This window comes from Macaca fascicularis, chromosome X, assembly GCF_037993035.2.
Source record: "Macaca fascicularis isolate 582-1 chromosome X, T2T-MFA8v1.1".
NCBI lineage: Eukaryota > Metazoa > Chordata > Mammalia > Primates > Cercopithecidae > Macaca > Macaca fascicularis.
The window spans coordinates 96619212-96643074 of record NC_088395.1 but is presented as its reverse complement, the minus strand read 5'-3'; positions in this window follow the sequence as shown (position 1 = coordinate 96643074).

Genomic DNA, 23863 nt, shown 5'->3' with positions numbered 1-23863 from the left:
AAAATAAACTATCAACAGAGTACACAGACAACCTACAGAATGAGAGAAAGTATTCACAAACTATACATCCTATGAGGACTAAAATAAAGAATTTATAAGAAACAAACAAATCAACAAAAAATAAAAAACAACTCTATTAAAAAGTGGGAAAAAGGACATAAAATGACACTTCTCAAAAGAAAGCATACAAGCAGTCAAGAAACATATGAAAAAAATGCTCAACATCACTAATCATTAGAGAAATGCAAATCAAAACCACAATTAGATACCATCTCATATCACTCAAAGCGACTATTATTTAAAAGTAAAAAAAAAAAAAAAAAAGAAGATTTTTTTGTGGATACAGGAAAAAGGGGATGCTTATTCACTGTTAGTGGGTATGCATATTAGTACAACCTTCATGGAAAACAGTATGGAAATTTCTCAGAGAACTAAAAAATAGAGCTACCGTTTGATCAAGCAATCCCACTATTAGGTATCTCCCCAAAGAAAAACAAACTTGTATGTTTATCACAACACTGTTTACAATAGCAAAGACATGAAATCAACCTACATGTTCATCAATGGAAAAATGGATAATGAAAATTCGGCACATACACATGAAGGAATGCTACACAGCCATTAAAAAGAATGAAATTATGTCCTTTCCAGAAACATGGATGCAGCTGGGGGACATTTTCTTAAGTGAAATAATACAGAAACAGAAAATCAAATAACACATGTTTTCACTTATGAGTGAGAGGGAAACAATAAATACACATGGACATAAAGATGGAAACAATAGACACTGGAGCCTGCAAAGTGGGGAGGAGCCTGGCACAGTGGCTCATGCCTGTAATCCCAGCACTTTGGGAGGCTGAGTTGGGCAGATCACTTGAGCTCAAGAGTTCAAGCCTGGATCAATCCTTTAAGTAGAAATAACAATCCATAAAATGTATGTGCCTAACGACAAAGTATCATAATATATGAGGATCTGCAAGGAGGAATAGCATTAGAGTTGAACATTTCAACACTTCTCTATCAGTAATTGCCAGATCTAAGAGGCAGAAAAATAGTAATGATACAGTTGAACAGAGCAGAACTACCATTAAACTATATGTAATTGATATTTATAGAAAATTTTATCCAGAAGCAGCATAATACACATGCTTCCTAATTTCACACAGAGCATTCACCAGGATACAACACAGTTTTGAGCATAAAGCACACTCTAACACATTTATTTTTTATTATGTTTTATTTTTAATCTACAGTAATTATATGCTTATGGAGTACAGTGTGATGTTTAGATAAACCATTGTAGAATAATTAAATCAAGCTAATTAACTTATCTTTCACCTTGCCTAATTTTCAATTTTGTGTGTGGAGAACTTTTAACATTGACTCTTCTAGGAATTTTGAAAAATAAATTATTATTAACTGTAGTCATCATGCTTTGAAACTGGTCACTAAAATGTATTCCTCCTGTCTAAAACTTTGTACCCTTTGACCAGTATTTTCCCTTTCCCCACCCCCATTCCAAGCCTCTGGTAATCACCATTCTACTGTCTACTTCCATGAGTTGACATGTTTTTAGATTCAACATATGTAAGTGAGATTATGCAGTATTTATCTTTCTGTGTCTGGCTTATTTCACTTAGCACAATTTCCTCCAGGTTCACTAATGTTGTTGAAAATGACAGAATTCCCCTTTTCATCCCATTATGTATATATACCACATTTTCTTTATCCATTTATCCATTAATGGACATTTAAGTTGTTTCCATATCTTAGATATTGGGAATAATGCTACAATGAAAATGGGAGTGCAGACTTATCTTCAGTATACTGGTGTCAATTTCTTTCTATATATACTCAGAAGAGGTATTGCTGAGCCATATGATAAGTCTATTTTTAGCTTTTAGAGAAACTTCATAATCCTTATCATAGTGGCTGTACTAATTTACATTCCAACTGACAGTATACCAGGGTTTCCTTTTCTCTGCATCCTGGCCAATACTTGTTATCTTTCATCTTTGAGATACTACTTATTCTGACAGATATGAGGTTTTAATAATTGGGGTTTTAATAAGTTTTTAGGATACAAAGTTAATATACAAAAGTCAATTGATGCCTCATGTACCAGCAATGAACAATGAAATTTGAAACTAAAAACTCAATACCATGTATTCTACCATCTAAAAAATCCTGAAATAGTCACAAAGCTAACAAAATATGGACAAGATTTTATTATTTCTATATGAAAAATTTACAAAACTGTGATTAAAGAGACAACTGAGTATCTAACTGAAAGGAAAGATATCTCATATACACGGACTCAGTATTGTCAAGATGGCTGTTTTCCTAACTTGATTTCAAGATTCAATGCAATCACAATAAAAATGAAAATAAGGTATTTTGTGAACATTGACAAATATTCTAAAGTTCATATGGAACGACAAAAGATATAGGATAGCTGACACAATTTTGAACAAGAACAAAGTTGGATGACAGACATTATATAACTTCAATACTCATTATAAAGCTGCATTAATAAAATAGTGTGACATTAACAATGGACAAGTAGATTCAATAGAACGGCATAGAGAGTCCCAAAATAGGTCCATACTAATATTATCAACTGATTTTTGATAAAAGGATGAAAGCAGTTCATGGGAAAACAATATTCTTTTCAAGAAGTGGTGCTGGAAAACTGGATATATGTGTTCAAAAATAATAATAATCTTCCTTCTTTCACAAAAATTAACTAAAAATAAATGATAGAACTAAATGTAAAATGTAAAACTATATGATCTGTACCTCCAAAATCCATGACACACAAATTACTTATACAACAATCCTGCACATGTACCCCTAATCTTAAAATAAAAGTTAAAAAAAAAGTTGACATGACCACAAAACAAAAAACTAAAAAACCTCTTGGCAAAAATGTAGGAGGAAATCTAAATGATCTTGAATTTGGTGGTGCCTTATTAGATATAAGACAAAAAGCCTGATTCATGAAATAAAATGTAGGTAAACTGGACTTAATTAAATTTAAAAGCTTATTCTCTATCAAAAATACTGTTAAGAGAATGAGAAGAAAAGACACTAAAAGAACATATTTGCAAAACACATTGATAAATGACTGATACTTGAAATATGCCAAAAAAACACTTAGGTCTCAAGAAAAAAAAAACAATTAAAAATAATCTAAAAATATGAATAGAAAGCTTCCCTAAGAAGGCATACAGATGGCATAATTGCATATCAGCATATAAAAATATATCATTAGAGAATTGCAGATTAAAACAATAACTATATATCTATTAGAACGGGCAAAATTTAAAACACTGAGAACATCAAATGATAAAGAGGATATGTAAGAACAGGTACTCTCATTTATTGCTGGGAAAAATACAAAATTATACAGATATTTGGGAAAAAGAGTGGCAGTTTCTTGTATAACTAAACATGCTCTTACCATATGACCCAGAAATTCTGCTCCTTAGTATTTACCCATAGAAGTGGAAAACTTACGTTTACACTAAAATCTGCACATAAATGTTCATAGCAGTTTTTTTTCATAAAGGAATAAATTTAAAAGCAACCAAAATGTTTTTAATAGGTGTATAGGTAACCAAACTGTCATATATGCATGCAATGGAATATTCAGTGGTTTTTAAAAAACTATTGAAAAAAATAGAAAAACTTTAAGTGTATATTTCTAAGTGAAATAAGCTAATCTGAGAAGGCAACATAACTGTATAATTTTAAGGATATGACCTTCTGGAAAAAGCAAAACTATTCTGAGAATAAAAATATTAGTGATTGGTAGAAATTTCTGGAATACATGGAGCACACAGGCTTTTTACGGCACTGAAACTATTCTGCACGATAATATAATGGTAGATATATGTCATTATACATTTGTCCAAAGCCATAGAATGTAAAACACAAAGTGAGACTTCTAATGTAAAATGAGGACTTCAGTTAATAATACATCAATATTGGCTCATCAATTGTAACAAACATACTTCTGCTCTTTTTCTATTAGCCTTAAACTGCTGAAAAATATTGTACATGTTTTTTTAAAAGTTAACCAAGAAAAAATAATAGTGGAGTACCAATAAATGTTACAGATCATGAAAGAACATCAAAAGATGTGCTAAGCAAAATAATACTCTCACAAAGGACCACGTTTTTATGATTCAATTCAAAGGCAAATCCGTAGAGGCAAAAAGTAAATTAACGATTGTTTAAGACTTGGTTGAAGAAGGAATGGGGTATTGAGGCCATTGGGTACAGAGTTTCTTTTTGAAGTAATAATAATTTTCTAAAATTAGGTAGTGGTAATGACTGCATAATTTTCTGACTATACTAAAGACTTCTAATTTGTACATTTTAAAGGGACAAATTTCATGGTATGTGATTTATATCTCAAAGAGGTAATAGTTATAAAAGCAAATGAAAAAGCTGTAAGACTGGAAAACCAAAAGGAAATATCCACATACACTGTATTCTAATTGATAAAGTTGTTTTCCATTGGCACATGGTTTAACACTACTGAAACCGCTATACACTTGTACTGGAAGTGAACAAATAAGTTAATTGATATTGACTGACATGAGCCAGCTTTTTCATTGTTGTAGTTGGGGGTTACAGATATGCAAAGAAAGTGGGCTAGAATAATCCACGTGATAATAGAGTTGAAGACTATAGTATTAATTTATGATTAGCTTAAGTGCAATGATGGCTTTTAAAGTGTCAGTCATACCTCAATAAAATAAAGTTTTAATGATCAGCTTGACATAAACATAGTTGGTTATATGCAGAAATAAAGGTATATGTATATACATGAGTGAGTATATGTAAAAAGTTGTTTTATGGCCGGGCGCGGTGGCTCAAGCCTGTAATCCCAGCACTTTGGGAGGCGGAGACGGGAGGATCACAAGGTCAGGAGATAGAGACCATCCTGGCTAACCCGGTGAAACCCCATCTCTACTAAAAAAATACAAAAAAAAAAAAAAAAAAAACTAGCCGGGCGAGGTGGCGGGCGCCTGTAGTCCCAGCTATTTGGGAGACTGAGGCAAGAGAATGGCGTAAACCCGGGAAGCAGAGGTTGCAGTGAGCTGAGATCCGGTCACTGCACTCCAGCCTGGGCGACAGAGCGAGACTCCGTCTCAAAAAAAAAAAAAAAAAAAAAAAGTTTTTTTATTCCCCGATAGGGCCTAGAAACAAAAGCATCTCAGTAAGAACAGGCATGACTAGTGTTCTGATTTTAGTTTCTAATACAATTTTCCAATAAAAAAATCAGGAATACTTGTAGTAAAAGCTGATTTTAGAACGAGAATAAGAAATACACAAAAATTATCCTGAAGCAACTTATACTTCCAGAGAATACAAAAATGTATAAAACCCTTGATATGATGTAAAGAATGGCACTTTATATCTGTGGTCTTCTCCAAAATTCATAGCCTCCGAGTACCAAACAAACAAAGCAAAAAAAAAAAAAAAAAAGAGCAATATTCTATAAAATGTCTGTAAAATTCTTAAAGTTATCAAAAGAAAATGTCTGAGAACTGTCACAGATCATATGGGACTAAGAAATGACTAAATGTAATGTCAATGCTGATTGAGATTCTTGAAAATGACATTAAGAAATAACTATTAAAATCGAAACAATGTGTAAAGTATACACATGTATATATAATATATAATATATAGTATAATATATAATATATAGTATATACACTTATATAATATATAATATATAGTATTAATATGTAGTATATTTTTTATTTTTATATATTTTATTACATATAATAATATATAGTATTATACTATATATTATATAACTATAGTAGTTATATACTACTATATAGAGTGTATATATAGTAGTATAGTTGTATATATATACTATACAGTATATATTAAATATATACTATATATTATATAGGATATATACTACATATATTATATACTATATATAGTATATATGCTGTATATATACTACATATATAGCATATATACTATATATAGTATATAGTATATATAGTATAATAGCATATATTATTATATAATAAAATATATAATAAAATAAAAAATATACATTATACTATATGTTAATATTATATATTATATATTACATGTATAATATATATTATTCTATATTATATATACATATTTGTATATAAATATGTATTGTAACATATATAAATATATTATATATAATGTATGTATAATATATACATACATAAATATATTATATATAATGTATGTGTGATATATGCATATATAAATATATTGTTATATATTAATATATTATTATTATATACTGTATACTATGGTATATATAATATATAGTACACATAATATATACTATATATGATAGCACATATACTATATACTATGATATATACTATAATATATTATAGTATATACAATATATACTATATTATATAAAATATGTATATATTTTATATATATGTTGTATTTTGCTGATGTTGGTTCCTTCACTGTGAGAGATGCATCAAAGTCATATAAAACATTAACAATATGGGAGAAAGTATTAAGATATAGGAAACACGAATTTTCTATGTATTTAAAACTATTCTAAAATTGAAAGATTAAATTTTAAAAACATGATAAAACAAATGTTAATATAATGTTTCCAGTTTTGGTCTCACTCTGTCACCAGGCTGGAGTGCAGTGCCGCCATCTCAGCTCACTGCAACCCCCAACTCCCTGGTTCAAGCAATTGTCTTGCCTCAGCCTCCCAGGTAGCTGGGATGACAGGCACACAGCACCACACGCAGCTAATTTTTGCACTTTTAGTAGAGATGGGGTTTCACCATGTTGGCCAGAATGATCTCAATCTCCTGACCTTGTGATCTGCCCACCTTGGCCTCCCAAAGTGCTGGGATTAGCATGAGCCATTGTGCTTGGCCTAATGTTGTCATTTTAAAAAAACAGTCGGTTAAAAACATTTGAAGTCCTAAAGAAAAACATGCATTTAAGCAGAAATAGATAATTTTAATCTTTTATTTCTTTAACTGATGCATGGAGTGGAATGCTTTTCATAAATGGATATTATGATTAATACCTACATATTGCATAAACCATACAGAAATTATTTTTTAAAACATTGGAAAATATATGCCATGCATTTCATATTTTAAAATCTTTTAAAGATAATCAAATTTCTACTCTATAATATAGTGATGACTTCTAGATTTTATAATAGTTTGGGTCATTATTATTAGCCTAATAAAGTATCATATTCCATGGCTTCTATTATTTATGAACAAGAAAATAAATAAATGGCTTTAATAAAAAGCTGATTGCACACATTATAGTTATTGGCAGAGGACTATTGAGTTTAATATGTTTTTATTTTACTAATTTTTTCAGGAATATGTCATAAATTAAACAATATGTATTAATAAAGTATCTAAAATGAATAAATTTGACCATTGTCACTGATCATAACATGTGTTTTCTCAAATATTATACTAAAATTTAACCAGTACTTTGAAAGCCAAAATTACTGAAAATGTGAAAAAATATTCAAATACAGCATAACAAAGCAAAAGGAAATCAATGTTGTTGATAGACACTGATTTTATAAGTGATAGTTTGCCAGAAATCTAATTGTAAGGTAACTATTAATAGTTAAAATAACAATAATGTTCTATTATATATTTATTTACTCCACCAGCAGGGAAATCAACAATAAAAACGACAGGTTTTTAAAAATTTGCCACTTAGTAAATTTTTATGGTTCCATCATTACTATCTGAAATACAGCATATCTGCTGACAGAGTTCTAAAATAAATTTGGGTTTTAATTTCATTCAAGTTATTGCACACAATTTTCTAATTGCTTTTGTGAACATTTGAAGGTGTGTTTTCTAATCCTATTTTATCCACATGAGTGTATCTACAATTACATGAAGGCCTTTCTAAAAGTTGTATAAAAAATATTGCTTTATAGCAAATTACCATCCTAACCAGGAGAAGTAAAAATTTCAGATTTTTAGTATCTTTGGAATAAAACTTTTAATATGGTTACTTAAAATATTACTTTCTTTTTATGACCCTTCTTAACCTTTCTTGTGGATTTATAATGGTTCAAGATTCTTGTCTTTCTGTGTAGAATTACTTTACATATTCTTTCAAGGCGTCAAACACTTCAGTAGTAAGTTGAATTGTTTTCTTTTTTGGATTTCTTTCTAGTTTTTGCTTGTTTATTTTATTGTTACTGTTGTTTTAGTTTATAAACCAAGACCATAAAAAATCTGAGGAAAAGTGTGTGTTCATTGACTTATATTTTAAAATTACCTTATTATAGCCTTATCAGATATTTCCACTTCTGACCAACATGGAGTAACATAGGATATAACTTGCCATCTGAAACAAACAAAAAATCTAGATACAATATATGAAAGATGATTTTCAAGACACTGAACTTCAAGCAAAGGACAGTGATCCCAGAGAGTCAGTCAGGAAATAAACAAGGTGAGACCTATATCACCCCAGTTTCTTGCCTTAAGAAATTTTCTAGACCATGGCTCAGGTATGACAATCTAATAATAATAGTGGTGGACTCAGGGAGTAAAAGACAGGGAGTTAAGACACTGGGTAGACCAAGAGAACTAGAATTTGCATAATAGCATAGCAGACAGAAGAGAGCCGCACACTGAGATAATTCCATAGTTCTGCAGATGGACTGACTTCAAATATTTCATAAAAGTAGTGATCAGTGCAGATGTGTGAGGCAACTAACCAATACTAGGGAACAACTATTTTAAAGGAATAGTGTCTTGTGTTTACACAGGGCTGGAAAATATGCATGTTCCCACAAGCTACAGAGGAAAAAACACATAATTCACAGGAAAATGGATACTGCAATCAGGAAAGTCTTGCCTCAGTAATGGAGAATAATTAGGACAAAATAGAGCAAAAGAGAACAACAACAAAAAAAAACTTTAGTGTGTATTAGAAGTGGAGGTATAATTTACTCAATCTATATTAAAAATAGTTTTACAAACTTTATTTCTGAAACAGATGATATAATATATGGCATGCTTTCTCTGAGAACAGGTAGAAAAACCAGATCTATTACAAAACCTGTATTTTAAGGCATTGGAAAACTTTGGAAATGAAACTAGGGAAATGAATTTCCAGGAAGGGACAAGCTTTCAGAGATGAGCTGAGGATCCGTAACTGATATTTCTATGAAAGCATTTGCCTAATGCCTCAGAATGATAGCACTAGCTGTATGTGGGAAACACAGTGTATGTACAAATTAACAAAAATTAAATAAACATTGAATTCTATAGTCACACCAGTCATACAACAAGCACTTGATAGCTACATGTGACTAACAAATATCCTTTTGTGTACCATAGACATGTACATAAAATTTCCATCATAAGATGAAAATATGAAAAAAATTACATGATCATTTCAATGAATGCAGAATAATTTAAAAATAAATTTTAATATACATTAATTCTTCTTAAAAAATTTCCAACAAACTTTATCAGTCAGATTTCTTCAGAAAGAGTTTTAAGAGAAGGAGAGATAAAGACTTTAAGGAATGGGTTCACATGATTGTGGAGTTTAGTAAGTCTGAAATCAATAGGATACGCCTGCAGGCTGGAAGCTCAGGCAAGAGTTGATGTAGTCCTCACTCTAAAAATTTTAGAACACGCTTCCAGGATGGAATGTCAGGCAGGAATTTTGTTAGTCATGAGATAGGTTTTCTTCTATTCTGAGAAACCTCAATTTTTGAGCTTAAGGCCTTCAACCATTTAGAAAAAATCCGCCATATTATCCACAGTTATCTCCTTTAGTTAAAGTCAATTGAAAACAATGTTAATCACATCTAAAAAAAACACCTGCACAGAATGGTTTAGACTAGTGTTTAACCAAACAACTGGACATCATCGTCTAACTTATTTGACACAGACAGTTTAATAATCTAGTTCACCACTTGTCAACTTGGCACCCATCCACATCTCATTAACCCACACTTATCTCAAAATAAAGACAATGACAAAGTCATACTTCCACCTAACATGATATAACTACTCTGTGCTCAACAGAAAATTCACTAACTCTTTCTCCAACAACAGCAAAAATATTTGAAATCCTCAGCAATGTTAACTCCTATTCTTCATATCCTGTAATGTGATACTAAAATTTAAACTTAACAATACTTAAATAATATAAAGGAACATTAATATATGTTATATGATAATGAGATAACAGAGATAAAATAAAGATATTGAGTAAATACACATACAAACATATTCGTAAAAATTATGAAAGAAATAATGATAGGAATTATTCCTGCAATTGGTCGTGTGGTCAAACTTTTATTCAAAAACTACCTTCTTTGACTACCCATTCCATATTCCCTTTCCCATCGCAAGCACATAAGCTGACCATGGCACTTAGCTTTAGGAAATGACCAAGCCTTTATTTCTGAAGTATTTGGGCCCTTAGCAATCCTGCCTAACTTGAGTTGTCATAGTTTTCCATTGACTTGAATCATAGAACAAGGTAGGACTAAAAGGTGCCTTAATGGATCTGGTTCCACAGCTTCACTTTACATTACTCCAATGTATTTTCCAAGCTTAGGTACGGAGCCCTAAAACCAAAGCTAGATCTGAGGGATTCAGAGACAGTAGACAGCAGAAGGCTACGGTACAGTGCAGGTGAGCATGATTATCTCTGGCAGCTAGGCCTTCCTGCTTCATGGGTGAAGAACTTGCTTGCATCTGTGGCATAGATGAGGTCTAGGGAACCCAAAGGTTACCAACAGTGGAAGGCTGGGGCACAGAGTAGGTAAGTGTGACAATCCCTACTGACTAGGCTTTCCCACTTCATGGTTGGCGGTTGCACTTGTGTCCCTGGGTGGTGCACCTAGTGGCTTCCAGGACTCAGAGAAGGGAAGGAAGAAAGGGATGCCTTTCTCCTTTTCTTTCATATGGGTAACAAACTATCTGCAGCCTGCACTCCTCTTGAGTGCATCCTGAATCACTGGTACTCTTTGACCTTCAGACTCTGGGCAAAAAAATATATGCCTTATATTCTTTTGCACAAGGGCTTGGCTAGGTTATAAGCAGAAAAGGAAAAATCGGAAGGGACTAGGGTAGCAAATCTCAGAGGTGCCTTCGGCAGGGGAGTCATCTCCCTCTAGTCCTGCTCCTCCTGGTCCACGCCATCATCCCTATTCAGGTTCTCTCTCAAGTTTGCCTCATCCTAGAAATCCTCATTTTAGGCAAGTCCCAGTCTCGTTCCTACCCCTGCAAGAAATACCTGGTGAATATTTTCCCATTAAGGTCCATGTCCCCTTTTCTCTACAGGTCTTAAGGCAAATTAAACCACACATATCAATATTGACTTTGAACGTAAATGGTCTAAATTTCCCAATTAAAAGTTTCAGAGTGGCAAATTGGATTTTTAAAAAGACCCATCCATCTTTTACCTTCAAGAAACCCCTCTCACTTGTAATGACACTAATTGGTTCAAAGACAGGGTTGGAGGAGGATATATCATGTGAATGGAAGACAAAAAAAGGGTGAGTCATCATTATTATATCAAATAAAACAGACCTTAAAACAACAACAGTAATAAAGGACAAAGGAGGACATTACATAATGATAATGAATTCATTTCAACATGAAGATAAACTATCCTAAACATAAAAGCACCTAACACTGAAGCACCCAGATTAATAAACAGGTATTTCTAGACCTACAAAAAGACAGCCACACAATAATATTGGAGACTTCAACTCCTTACTGACAACACTAGACAGATGATCAAAGCAGAAAGCTAAAAAAGAAATTCTGGACTTAAATTTGACCCTTGACTAATTGGACATAATATACATCTACAGAATTCTTCACCCATCAAATACAGAATATACATGCTTCTCACATGCACATGGAACATATTGTAAGATTTCCAACATTCTTTGCCATAAAGCATGTCAGTCTCAGTACATTCAAAAAAATGAAATTATACCAATCATACTCTTAGAACACATTGGTGTAAAAAATAGAAATCAATACCAAAAAGTTCTCTCAAAACCACACAGTTACATGGAAACTAAACAACTTGCTCCTGAATTACTTTTGTGTAAACAACAAAATTAACACAGAAATAAAAAAATATCTTTGAAATAAGTGAAAACAGAGACATGAAATACCAACATTTCTTGGATGCAGCAAATGCAGTGTTAAGAGGAAAATTCAGAGGGCTAAATCCCTACATGAAGTTAGAAAGATCTCAAATTAACAACATAACATTGTACCCAGAGGGACTTAAAAACAGGAACGAACTAACCACATGGCTAGCAGAAGAAAAAAAATTAAAAACATGGCAGGATTGAATGAAATTGAAACCCAAATATTCATACAAAGGAGCAACAAAACCAGAAGATGGATCTTTGAAAGGATAAAAATGATCTATAGCCTGTTAGTTAGATTAACAAAGAAAAAAAGAGAGAAGTTCCAAATAAGTACATTCAGAAATGAAAAAGGTGATATTGCAAATGATCCCACAGAAATGCAAAAGATTCTTGGATAGTAATATGAACATGGCTATGTAGACAAATTATAAAATCTAGAGGAAGTAAATTCCTGGAACATTCCATCTATAGATTAAATCAAGAAGAAACGGAAACCCTGAAGAGGCCAATATTGAATTCCAATGTTGAAACAATAGTAAAAATTCTACAATCCCAAAAGAGCCCTGGATTAAATAGATTTACAGCCAAATTTTACCATATATACAAAAAAGAGTTACTACCAATCCTATTGAAACTATTCCAAAAAATAGAGGAGGAAGGAGTCTCCTCCCTCATTTATTCTTTAAAGATAACATCATCCTGATACCAAAATCTGGCAAAGAAATAAAGAAAAAGAAAACCACAGGCCAATATTTCTGATGAACATAGACACACAAAAATCCTCAACACAATAATAGTAACCTGAATCCAGCAGCACATCAAAAAGTAAATTCACCGGGATCAAGAAGGCTTCATTCTTGGGATGCAAGCTTGTGTCAATATGTACAAATCAATAAATGCAATTCACCACATAAACAGAATGAAACACCAAAACCATATAATAATTTCAATATATGTAATAAAGGCATTCAATAAAGTTCAACATCCCTTCATGATAAAAACCCTCAACAAACAAGGCATTGAAGGAACATATCTTAAAATAATAAGAGCCATGTATGAAAAACCGGCAGCTAACATCATTCTGAATGGGCAAAACCTGGAATCATTCCATTTGAGAGCTGGAAAAAACACAGATGCCCACTCTCACCACTTTTATTCAAGGTAGTTTTGGAAGTCCTAGCCAGAGAAATCAGGCAAGAGAAAAAAATATAAGGCATCCAAATTGGAAAAAAGAAAGTCAATTATCCCTCCTCACTGATGATACTTTTCTATACCTAGAGACCCCTAAAGACTCTGCCAAAAGGCTCCCAGAACTGATTAACAACTTCAGTTAAGTTTCAGGATACAAAGTCAACGTAGAAAAATCAATAGCATTTATATGTTCCAATAATGTTCAAGCTAAGAGCCAAGGAAATAACATAATTGCTTTTACATTAACCGCAGAAAAATAAAATACCCAGGAATATATTTAACCTAGGAGGTGAAAGATCTCTGCAAAAAGAACTACAAAACACTGCTGAAATAAATCATAGATGATACAAACAAATGAGAATACATTCTGTGCTGATAGATTGGAAGAGTAACTATAATTAAAATGGCCACACTGTCCAAATAAATGTGCAGATTCAATGTTTGATACGATTTTGCTGTTTTGGCTTTTTCAAATCTCATGTTGAAATGTGATTCCCAATGTTGGAGGTGGAACTTAGTGGGAGGTGCTTGGGTCATGGAGGAGGATCCCTCATAAATGGCGTGGTGGTGTCTTTGAGGTAATGAGGGAGTTCTCATCCTATTAGTTCAAGCAAGATGTGATTATTTAAAAGAGAATAGCACCTCCACCTCTCTCCCTTTCTCCCTCTCTTTCCATGTGATACACCAGTTTCCCCTTTGCCTTCTGCTATAATTGTAAGCTTCCTGAGACCTCATCAGAAACAAGCCAGGACCATACTTCTTGTATAGTGCAGAAATGTCATCTAAAATAAACTTATTTTCTTTACAAATTACCCAGCCTCTGGTATTTCTTTATACCAACATAAGAACAGACTAACACAATGCTATCCCTATCAAACTACTGACATTATTTTATATAGAATTAAAAGACAGATTTTATAATTCTTATGGAACTAATAAAAGAGCCCTGATAGCCAAAGCAATCCTAAGCAGAAAGAGCAAAGCCACAGCCATTACATTATAAAAATCGAAACTATACTACACGGTTACAGTAATCAAAAGAGTAAGGTACTGGTAAAAAAAAAAAAAAAAAAAAAACAGATACATAGACCAATGTAACAGAATAAAGAGCCCAGAAGTCAAGCCACACACCTACAACCAACTGATTTTTAACAGAGTCAACAAAAATAAGCAATGGTGAAAGGACTCGCTATTCAATAAATTGTGCTTGGATAACTGACAAGCTATATGCAGAAGATTGAAGCTGAATGCCTACTGTTAACCATATATAAAAGTTAACCCCAAACAGATGAAAGATTTAAATTTAAGACCTTTCAAATTTGAGAACTATAAAAATCCTAGAAGACAATCAAGAAAATACTCTTCTTGCCACTGCCCTTGATAAAGAATTTTTGGCTAAGTCTCCAAAAGCAATTGCAATGAAAGCAAAAAATGACAAGTGGGGCCTAATTAAACTGCAGAGCTTCTGCACAGTAAAAACAAAACAAAACAAAAAAAAAACAAAACAAAACAAAAAAACAACTATCAACAGAGTAAAAAGACAACTTATGAAATGAGAAAAGATATTTGCAAACTCTGCATGTGACAGAGGTCTAAAATCCAGAATCCATAGGGAATCTATGATGTGACTTTTTAAACCATATTCATCTCTTATATGTATTTATAAAATAAAATTTGTAGTTAAGTAAAGATCTTCCATTACCAACAAAATAGTTTCTTTTGCAACTAAAATGTGATAACTCTTTATATATTATAGAAATATTATGCTTTGGGAGTGACAATTTAGATATTTACTTAAAAATATACCAACTTCAACAAATATATCAGGACCACACAAGAATGAATATATTCATAAGCTTGATGTTTTCTATTACATGTATTTCCTTTTAGCTTTTATTTTGAAATATTGATGTATATTCTTAGTAGGTACCTTATCATATATATGTTTTATATTTTTTCCATTGATTTTTAACTAAGGAGAAATGCATTTTCAGCAGTCACATTATAAAAATTTGAAAGTCTTTCAGAGGAAGAGTGATAATGCATTTATGTTCTAGCCATTCTATATAAAACATTTCTTGGAGAAGAATGTGGATATTTTATGTACACATATTTGAACATCAAAAATTGAAGACGTGTGGTCAACTTAAAACAAATGAGAGAAGCTTGATGTACTTCATGGTACCTCAATTGACTTTCTACAGCAAACTGTGCACTTGCATGCTTGCTTTTATTTACAGGATTTTCAATTCTTAGAACTGTGGCAAACAAGATAGAGTGAGAAATATATATAGGCATGCCTTGGAGATGTTGCTGGTTTGGTTCCAGATCACCTCAATAAAGTGAAGATTGCAATAAAGCAACTCACAGAATTTGTTTGGTTTCACAGTGCATACAAAAGTTATGCTTAGAGCATACTGCAGTCTATTAAATGTTAAATAGTATTTTGTCTAAAAAAAAAAAAAAGGTACATACCTTAACTAAAAATACTTTATTGCCAGAAAATGCTAACAATGATCTTAACCTTCAACAAGTCATAATCTTTTTGCTGGAATCTTGCCTTGATGTTGATGGCTGCTGACTGATCAGAGTAGTGGCTGCTGAAGTTTGGGGTGGTTGCAGCAATTTTTAAAAATAAGAGATCAATAAAGCTTGCAGTGTGCATTGACTCATAGAAAAATTTCTCCGCAGCATGAAATGCTGTTGGATTGCATTGCTATTTGATACTGTTTAGTTGAACTTTTCTCAAAATTTGAGTTAATCCTCTCATACCCTGCCACTGCTTTATCAACTAAGTTTATCTAATATTCTAAATCCCCTATTGGCATTTCAACAATATTCACAGCATCTTCACCAAAACTACATTCCATATGAAGAAACTACTTTCTTTGTCTCATATACAAGAAGAAACTCCTCACCTATTCAAGTTTTATCATGAGATTGCAACAATTCAGTCACATTTTCAAGCTCCACTTCTAGTTTTCTTGCTATTTTCACCATATATACGGTGACTTCCTCCAGTGAAGCCTTGAACACCTCAAAGTCAACCTATGAGGGTTGGAATAAGCTTCCTCCAAACCCTTGCCAATTTTAATATTTTGACCTACTCCATAAATCATGAATGTTCTTAATGGCATCTATAACGGTGAATTATTTTCAGAAGGTTTTCAATTTACTATTCCCAAGTTACTGAGAGAAATCACTATCTATGGCAGCTACAGCCTTACAAAATTTATTTCTTAAATAATAAGCCTTGGAGAGTCAAAATCGCTCTTTGATGTATAGGCTTCAGATTGGATATTGTGTTAGCAGGCATGAATACAACATTAATCTCCTTCCAAATCTTTATTAGAGCTTTTCAATAACCATGTTTATTACTGATGAGCAGAAATGTTTTCAGAGTTTTAGTTTTCAAGCCGTAGGTCTCAACAGTGGACTTAAAATATTCAGTAAACTTTGCCAGGCACGGTGGCTCATGCCTGTAATCGCAGCACTTTGGGAGGCCGAGGCAGGCAGATCACAAGGTCAGGAGATTGAGACCATCCTGGCTAACACTCTACTAAAAATGCAAAAAATTAGCTGGGTGTGGTAGCAGGCACCTGTAGTCCCAGCTACTTGGGAGGCTGAGGCAGGAGAGTGGCATGAACCCGGGAGGTGGAGCTTGCAGTGAGCTGAGATTGCGCCACTGCCCTCTAGCCTGGGTGACAGTGCGAGACTCTGTCTCAAAAAAAAAAAAAAAAAAAAATTCAGTAAACTATGCTGTAAACAGATGTGCTGTAATCCAGATTTGGCTGATATATTTCTAGAGCAAAGACAGAGTATATTTAGCATAATTCTTATAGCCATAAGATTTTGAAATGGTAAATGAGCATTGACTTCAACTTAAAGTCACCAGATAATGCTATTCCCTAACACTATAGTTAACCTGTTCTTTTGAAACCTTAAAACCAGCCATTGACTTTTCCTCCCTAGTTATGGAAGTCCTAGATGGCAGTAGGACTTTCCAATAGAAGACTGTTTCATTGACACTGAAAATTTGTTGTGTAGTATGGCCCCCTTCATCAATTATCTTAGCTGGATCTTCTAGATAACTTGCTGTAGCTTCTACATCATCATTTGCTGCTACACATTATGTTGTTATGTTATAGTTTCTTATTTAAAACCTCATGAATCAACTTCTGCTAGCTTCAAACTTTTATTCTGCAGCATCTCCAAATCTCTTAGCCTTCATAGAAGTGAAAGAGATTTAGGGTCTTGCTCTGGATTAGGCTTTGGCTTAAATGAATGAAGTGGCTGGTTTGATCTTCCACCTAGATCACTAAAACTTTCTCCATATGAGCAATAAGGCTCTTACACATTTTATCATTTGTGTGTTCACTGGAGCAACACTTTTAATTTTTATCAAGAACTTTTCCTTTGCATTCACAACTTGGTGAGGTGGTTTGGTACAAGGGCCTACATTTTGGTTTATCTGGGCTTTCAGCATGCCTTCCTCATTAAGCTTAATTATTTCTAGCTTTTGATTTAAAGTTAGAGACATCTGACTCTTCCTTTCACATGCGCACTTACGGGATATTGTAGGGGTCCTAATTGGCCTAATTTTAATATCATTAAGTCCCAGGGACTAGGGATGATCAAAGACAAAAAGAGAGAGAGATAGGACAAGGGCTTGTTGATGCGGCAATCAGAAAACACACAGCATTTGTTAAGTTTACCATCTTATATGGGTGGTGTTTGTGACACTCTAAAACAACTACAATAGTAACATCAAATATCAGTGATCACAGGTCACCATAACTGTCATAGTCAGGTTCCAGCCCCAGCTGAGGGCTGAGGGGAGTGGATGGTCGTGGGGTAGGGAGCTGGAAGAACAGTCAAGAGACAGCAGGTAGATAAGACATGGCTTTAATCAGCAGTCCCTCACAGGGTCAGTGTCACTTTTATACATTACACAAACAATAGTAGCTGAGAATTAAGTGGTCAGCTTCTCTATGTTATGGCTATGGAAGTGAGCTTTCTCCATGTTATGTCTACATGGCTATGGTTATATAAGACCTGGGACTGTGCGTGTGTGCCACAAACCCACTGCATCATCCAGGTTGTTTACCTCAGCCTATGCCTGCTGCCCTATGCCTTCTTAGCTGCAGCACAGCCATGTTCTTTACAGTAACAGCTATAATAATAATGAAAAGTTGGAAATGCTGGAAGTATAAATCAAAGATAAAATTCTAAGGCTCTCCAACTACCTGAGTGGACTTCTTTCTTGGTCAGGGCATTCTTAAATTTAATCTGAAAGACAGGTTTAAACCATGATGGGAAGTGGGGTTGGACATGACTCATTTTACACCTCCAGAATTAACATCAACACAGATCTTAAATCTGATAGGAAATATTTACAATCTATTCTTTCCAAAGCCTGCTACCCAGAGGCTTCATCATGCTACCCAGAGACTTTATCAAGGCATGATAAAACCTTGGTCTCCACAACTCTTTATCTTAACCCAGACATTCCTTTCTACCAATAACTTTTTCAACCAATAGCCAATCAGAAAATTTTTAAATCTACTATGACCTAGGATCCCCCTCTCCTTTGAATTGACCCACCCTTTCAGGTAGAACCAATGTAAATCTTATATGTATTGATTGATGTCTGATGTATCCCTAAAACGTATAAAAGCAAGCTGTACCCCTACTACCTTGGGCACATGTCTTCAAGACCTCCTGAGGCTGTGTCATGGGTTCATCCTTAACCTTAGTAAAATAAACATTCTACATTGATTGAAATGTCTCTCAGATATTTTGGATTCACACAAGCATTATCATAATGTGATACAAAGACACAAAGTGATCACACGCTTTTGGGAAAAGGGCACTGATAAACTTACTGGATGCGGAGTTGCCACAGACCTTCAGTTTCTAAAAAAACACAGTATCAGTGAAGGGCAGTAAAATGAAGCACAATGAAAAAAAGCCATGCCTGTACTTCAAGAAGTGCATCATCCTGTGGCTCTAGTTGTCTTGTAAATGGAAAGTTCAGCACCTTCTTCTTGGAAAAAAAAAAAAATTAAATTGTTTTGTTTTTATTTTATTTATTTATTTATTTGAGATGGAGTTTCGCTCTTTTGGCCCAGGCTGGAGTGCAATGGTGCCATCTCGGCTCACTGCAACCTCCACCTCCCAGGTTGAAGAGATTCTTCTTCTTCAGCCTCCTGAGTAGTTGGGATTACAGGTGTGCGCCACCAAGCCTGGCTAATTTTGTATTTTTAGTAGAGACAGGGTTTCACCATGTTGGCCAGGCTGGTCTGAAACTCCTGACCTCAGGTGATCACTCACCTCGGCCTCCCAAAGTGCTGGGAATACAGGCATGAGCCACAGCACCCAGTCTAATAAAATTGTTGCGTTAGTGGTCTTGGCTTTAATTTTGTATTCTGTATAATCATTCTGTTTGCAAATTTTTACTACCAAAAATAATACTGCTGTCTGTGACAAACGTTGTTTTCTTTGATCTTAGCTACATAATAAAGAAAGTAAATGAAATTAATGCCAGAGCTACTATCCCTTAATTAAAATAAAGCTTATACAAAGCTTGCAATAGAAAGAGGTGCTGCTATGTTGTGTATTGGGTAATCTAATTCTTACCTTGAGGAATCTGAGGATTGACAGTATGTAAATAGGATGTGCAGTCTTATTACTTATTCATGAATGAACTATTTTGCTGTAGTCAGATATAAATGTTAGTGGGTATGGTAAAAGTATTGTGAAAATTATATTTATTTTTAACTTTGTAATATGGTCTTATTGTTTAAATGAATGCTTCCTGTAGATAAAACTATTCTATTTCTACAGCACTAGAAAGTGTACTAAGCTTAAAATGTAATGTATGAAAGGATACATTATCCATAGGTTTTCAAGGAAGTCTTTTTTATTGAAATCGGCACTTATATTTTTCGAGTGCACTCATTCCAGCTTTAATACATCTCAATCCATGCTAACTTTGAAAATTAGTTCATTTATAGTTTCTCAATTATTAATAGGAGTAAAAAACTAGTTCTAATAGCCATTTCTAAAATTATGGCTAGAGGTATAGAATTTTGTCCACTTCTTTGATACTACATCATGATAGATGGTCCTTGAAATTTTCCGGTTGTGAAATATGATGAAGTGTCTCTTTTCTTTTCAATAAAACAGTTCAACATAAAATTTTATCTGTACAATTCAGGTTCAATAGAAATATGTAAATCTAAAAAATTTTTTGCTTAAGCAAGTAATTTTGTGACTTGCAGCTAAATCTAAGTATTTTAGTGTTATATACACTATGGAGAAACCTTTATTAATTTGAAATAAATATAAGGAAATCAGTGTAAGTGCTATAAAAGGTCTAAATTATGGTCTCCTCTCAAGGCATACAAAATATTAGGTATAGGTCTTATGACTCTTTTTATCTCCAGCAACTAGTATAGTGCTTTGCATATGGGGAGTGTTCATAAATATTTGATGATGTTGAACTTAGTTTCAAAAGAAGTCATTAGTGATCTGCTTAAATTAATATGTAAGAAAAATTTCCAATTATATACACAAAAATATAACTCAGTAGAGGCTTCAAAGATTATATATATATACACACGTGTGTGTGTGTGTGTGTGTGTGTGTATCACCTGCAATCTCGGTTTCTCTACTGATTTATATGTTTGCAACTGAATGACTGTGTTATATAAAATTAATACATTTCCTGGGTAAATTAATACATGCTTTAAAATTTTTTATTCCCCATAATGAAATATTAAAGTCAAAATAAACCTTACAGCATATGTGTGTATCTGTTTCAACACCATTTAAAATAGTCTGTAATATTATTATTATTAATTTTTGAGACAGAGTCTCACTTTGTTACCCAGGCTGGAGTGCAGTGGCATGCCATTATGGCTTACTGCAGCCTCAAACTTCTGAACTCAAGCAATTCTCCTGCCTCAGCCTCCCGATTATCTAGGATTACAGGTGTTCTCCATCACGCTAATTTTTAAAAAATTTTTGCAGAGATAGAGTCTCACTTTGTTGCCCATGGTGGTCTCTAACTCGTGACCTCAAGTGATCCTCCAACATTGACCTCCCAAAGTGTTGGGAAGATAGGCATAAGCCACTACACCTGGCCTATATTACATATTTGTACTTTCTAAAGCAAGTGCAATGGAGGATGACTAACTAATAGGTCTTTTTCATTAGAATTTTAGTAAACATTGTAAATCTCTTCCTTGCTGATATAATAAATAGCATTAGTACTGTTTAATACTTTGATTAGTAATGCTTGGAAAGATTTACACATTTTTGACAACATGTCTTTTTTTTTTTTTTTTTTAAATTAGTGGTCTTGGCTTTGATTTTGTATTCTGTATAATAACCCTATCTGTTTGCAAAGCTTTACTACCAAAAATAATACTGTCTGTGACACACGTAGCTTTCTGTATAAGACTGAAGTGCTGGGTAATTCAGGATCACTTTAGCTCATCACTGAATTTTTCCAGTAAATTTGGCATAGGTTTCTTTTTCTTTCTAGGTTATTTTTCTAAACATATCTGCAAAGCAAATTAAAATTAAATGATAGAGGTTTGGCATGACACTTTTTTTATCTTCATGTCTAAAAAATAATTCTTTTGCTTTTATTCGTATCAGTAAATATGGTATTTCAATAGAGAGTTTCTTTCTCTCTCATGGTGAAATAAGCTTTCTAAAAATATTAGCATTTTACTGTTTTTGGCACTAGTGATGTGTACTTCAGAGTAATAAAGACCAAAGTTCATATCCTTACTTCATCAGATTGTGTGAACTGAAACAAATCACTGTTCATTGTCTCTAGTTTTTGTTTTTTTTTTTTGAGATGGAGTTTTGCTCTTGTTGCCCAGGTTGGGGTGCAATGGTGCGATCTCAGCTCACTGCAACCTTCGCCTCCCGGGTTCAAGTGATTCTCCTGCCTCAGCCTCCTGAGTAGCTGGGATTACAGGCTCCTGCCACACCACCCCCAGCTAATTTTTATACTTTTAGTAGAGACGGGGTTTCACCATGTTGGTCAGGCTGGTCTCGAACTCCTCACCTCAGGTGATCCAACAACCTTGGCCTCCCAAACTTTCTATTTTTTAATATATGTAAAGTGTAGTACAATTCATACAGTTATGTTGATGACTAAAGGAGATACAACACATATAAAGCAATAAATATTATGCCATACAAATTGTAAGCATTCATTAATAATTACAATGATTATTTTTGATAGGATACATTTAAATTTGTTTCGCAAAATGTCATCTGTAACTATAAAACATGAAGGTTGAGGGCAAAAAGTGAACAGGGAAATTAATTTAGATAAAAACATATTTTAGAGAAGTGATTACTAAGCTACTCTCATTGTTGATAAGTGACAAAGTCATTTATGGAACTTTCAGGTTGATTGATCAGAAATTTTGTGGTATTTATTCCTCAACTCTATATAATTATACTGCCAAGCTATTAAATTAGTGATATCTACGATGGGGTGATATTTGTAAAGGAAAATGTATGGAATAATATTTAATTAATAATAATACACATAGAAGAGTTATCTCTCCAAAATATTTATTCAAGATAGATAGCATGAATGAAATATAAGCAATTTAATTTATAAGTGATTATAAGGAAGATCAGATTAATAACAATAGGTTTACAAGCCAACTACTCAGGGACCCATTTATTCTGGAGGCTCTAATTAACTGAGTTCTCAGTTGTCTAGGAATAACATACTTTGCACTATCGGTTTATCAAAAGCTTTTGAATGCATTCTGGTAAATTGCCATAAACTAACAGAGGCAGTCCTTTACCTGGGGAGCCTTAACAGCACATTATAAAACAATATTTTATAATTGTCATTGATATCCTTGGATCTCTTTTAATTATCATGCTTCTGTTTTTTGTTTGTTTGTTTTTAATCTGATGGTAGTGGTGCTGCATGCAAATTATCTGCTGGCCAGTGTAGCTCCATCAATCCTTTTCTGGAAATAGAGGAGACCTAACTCATTTCATTTATTTTCTATTTGACATGCTAAACCAAGTGAAATTTAGATTGTTTAATGTACCAAATGTCCATGTCATTACTAGTATTTGAATATATTTGAAGATGTAATCTCCTGGTTGTCAGATTGACCACCTTTAGGCTTATTAAAATTGTTAATACTTTTACAACATAATTTCTGGCCTTTTTATTTTTAATCTGTCACCAAGATAATATTTATGAGCATGCTAACCATGCTGCTATGATAACAACGAGTAATGCTTCAACTAGTTCTGCTCAGCTAAGTGTGTACAGAGGGAATAGCTGTCATGTTGTTAACACTACCCAGGACAGTCCAGAAAAAAGATTTGAATTTTTTTCTTATTATATAGTATGACATAAAACTACGATGTCATCATTATTTCTGACGTCTGAGGAGAACTCTGCATTAGTTATTCTGCTTCAGTTCC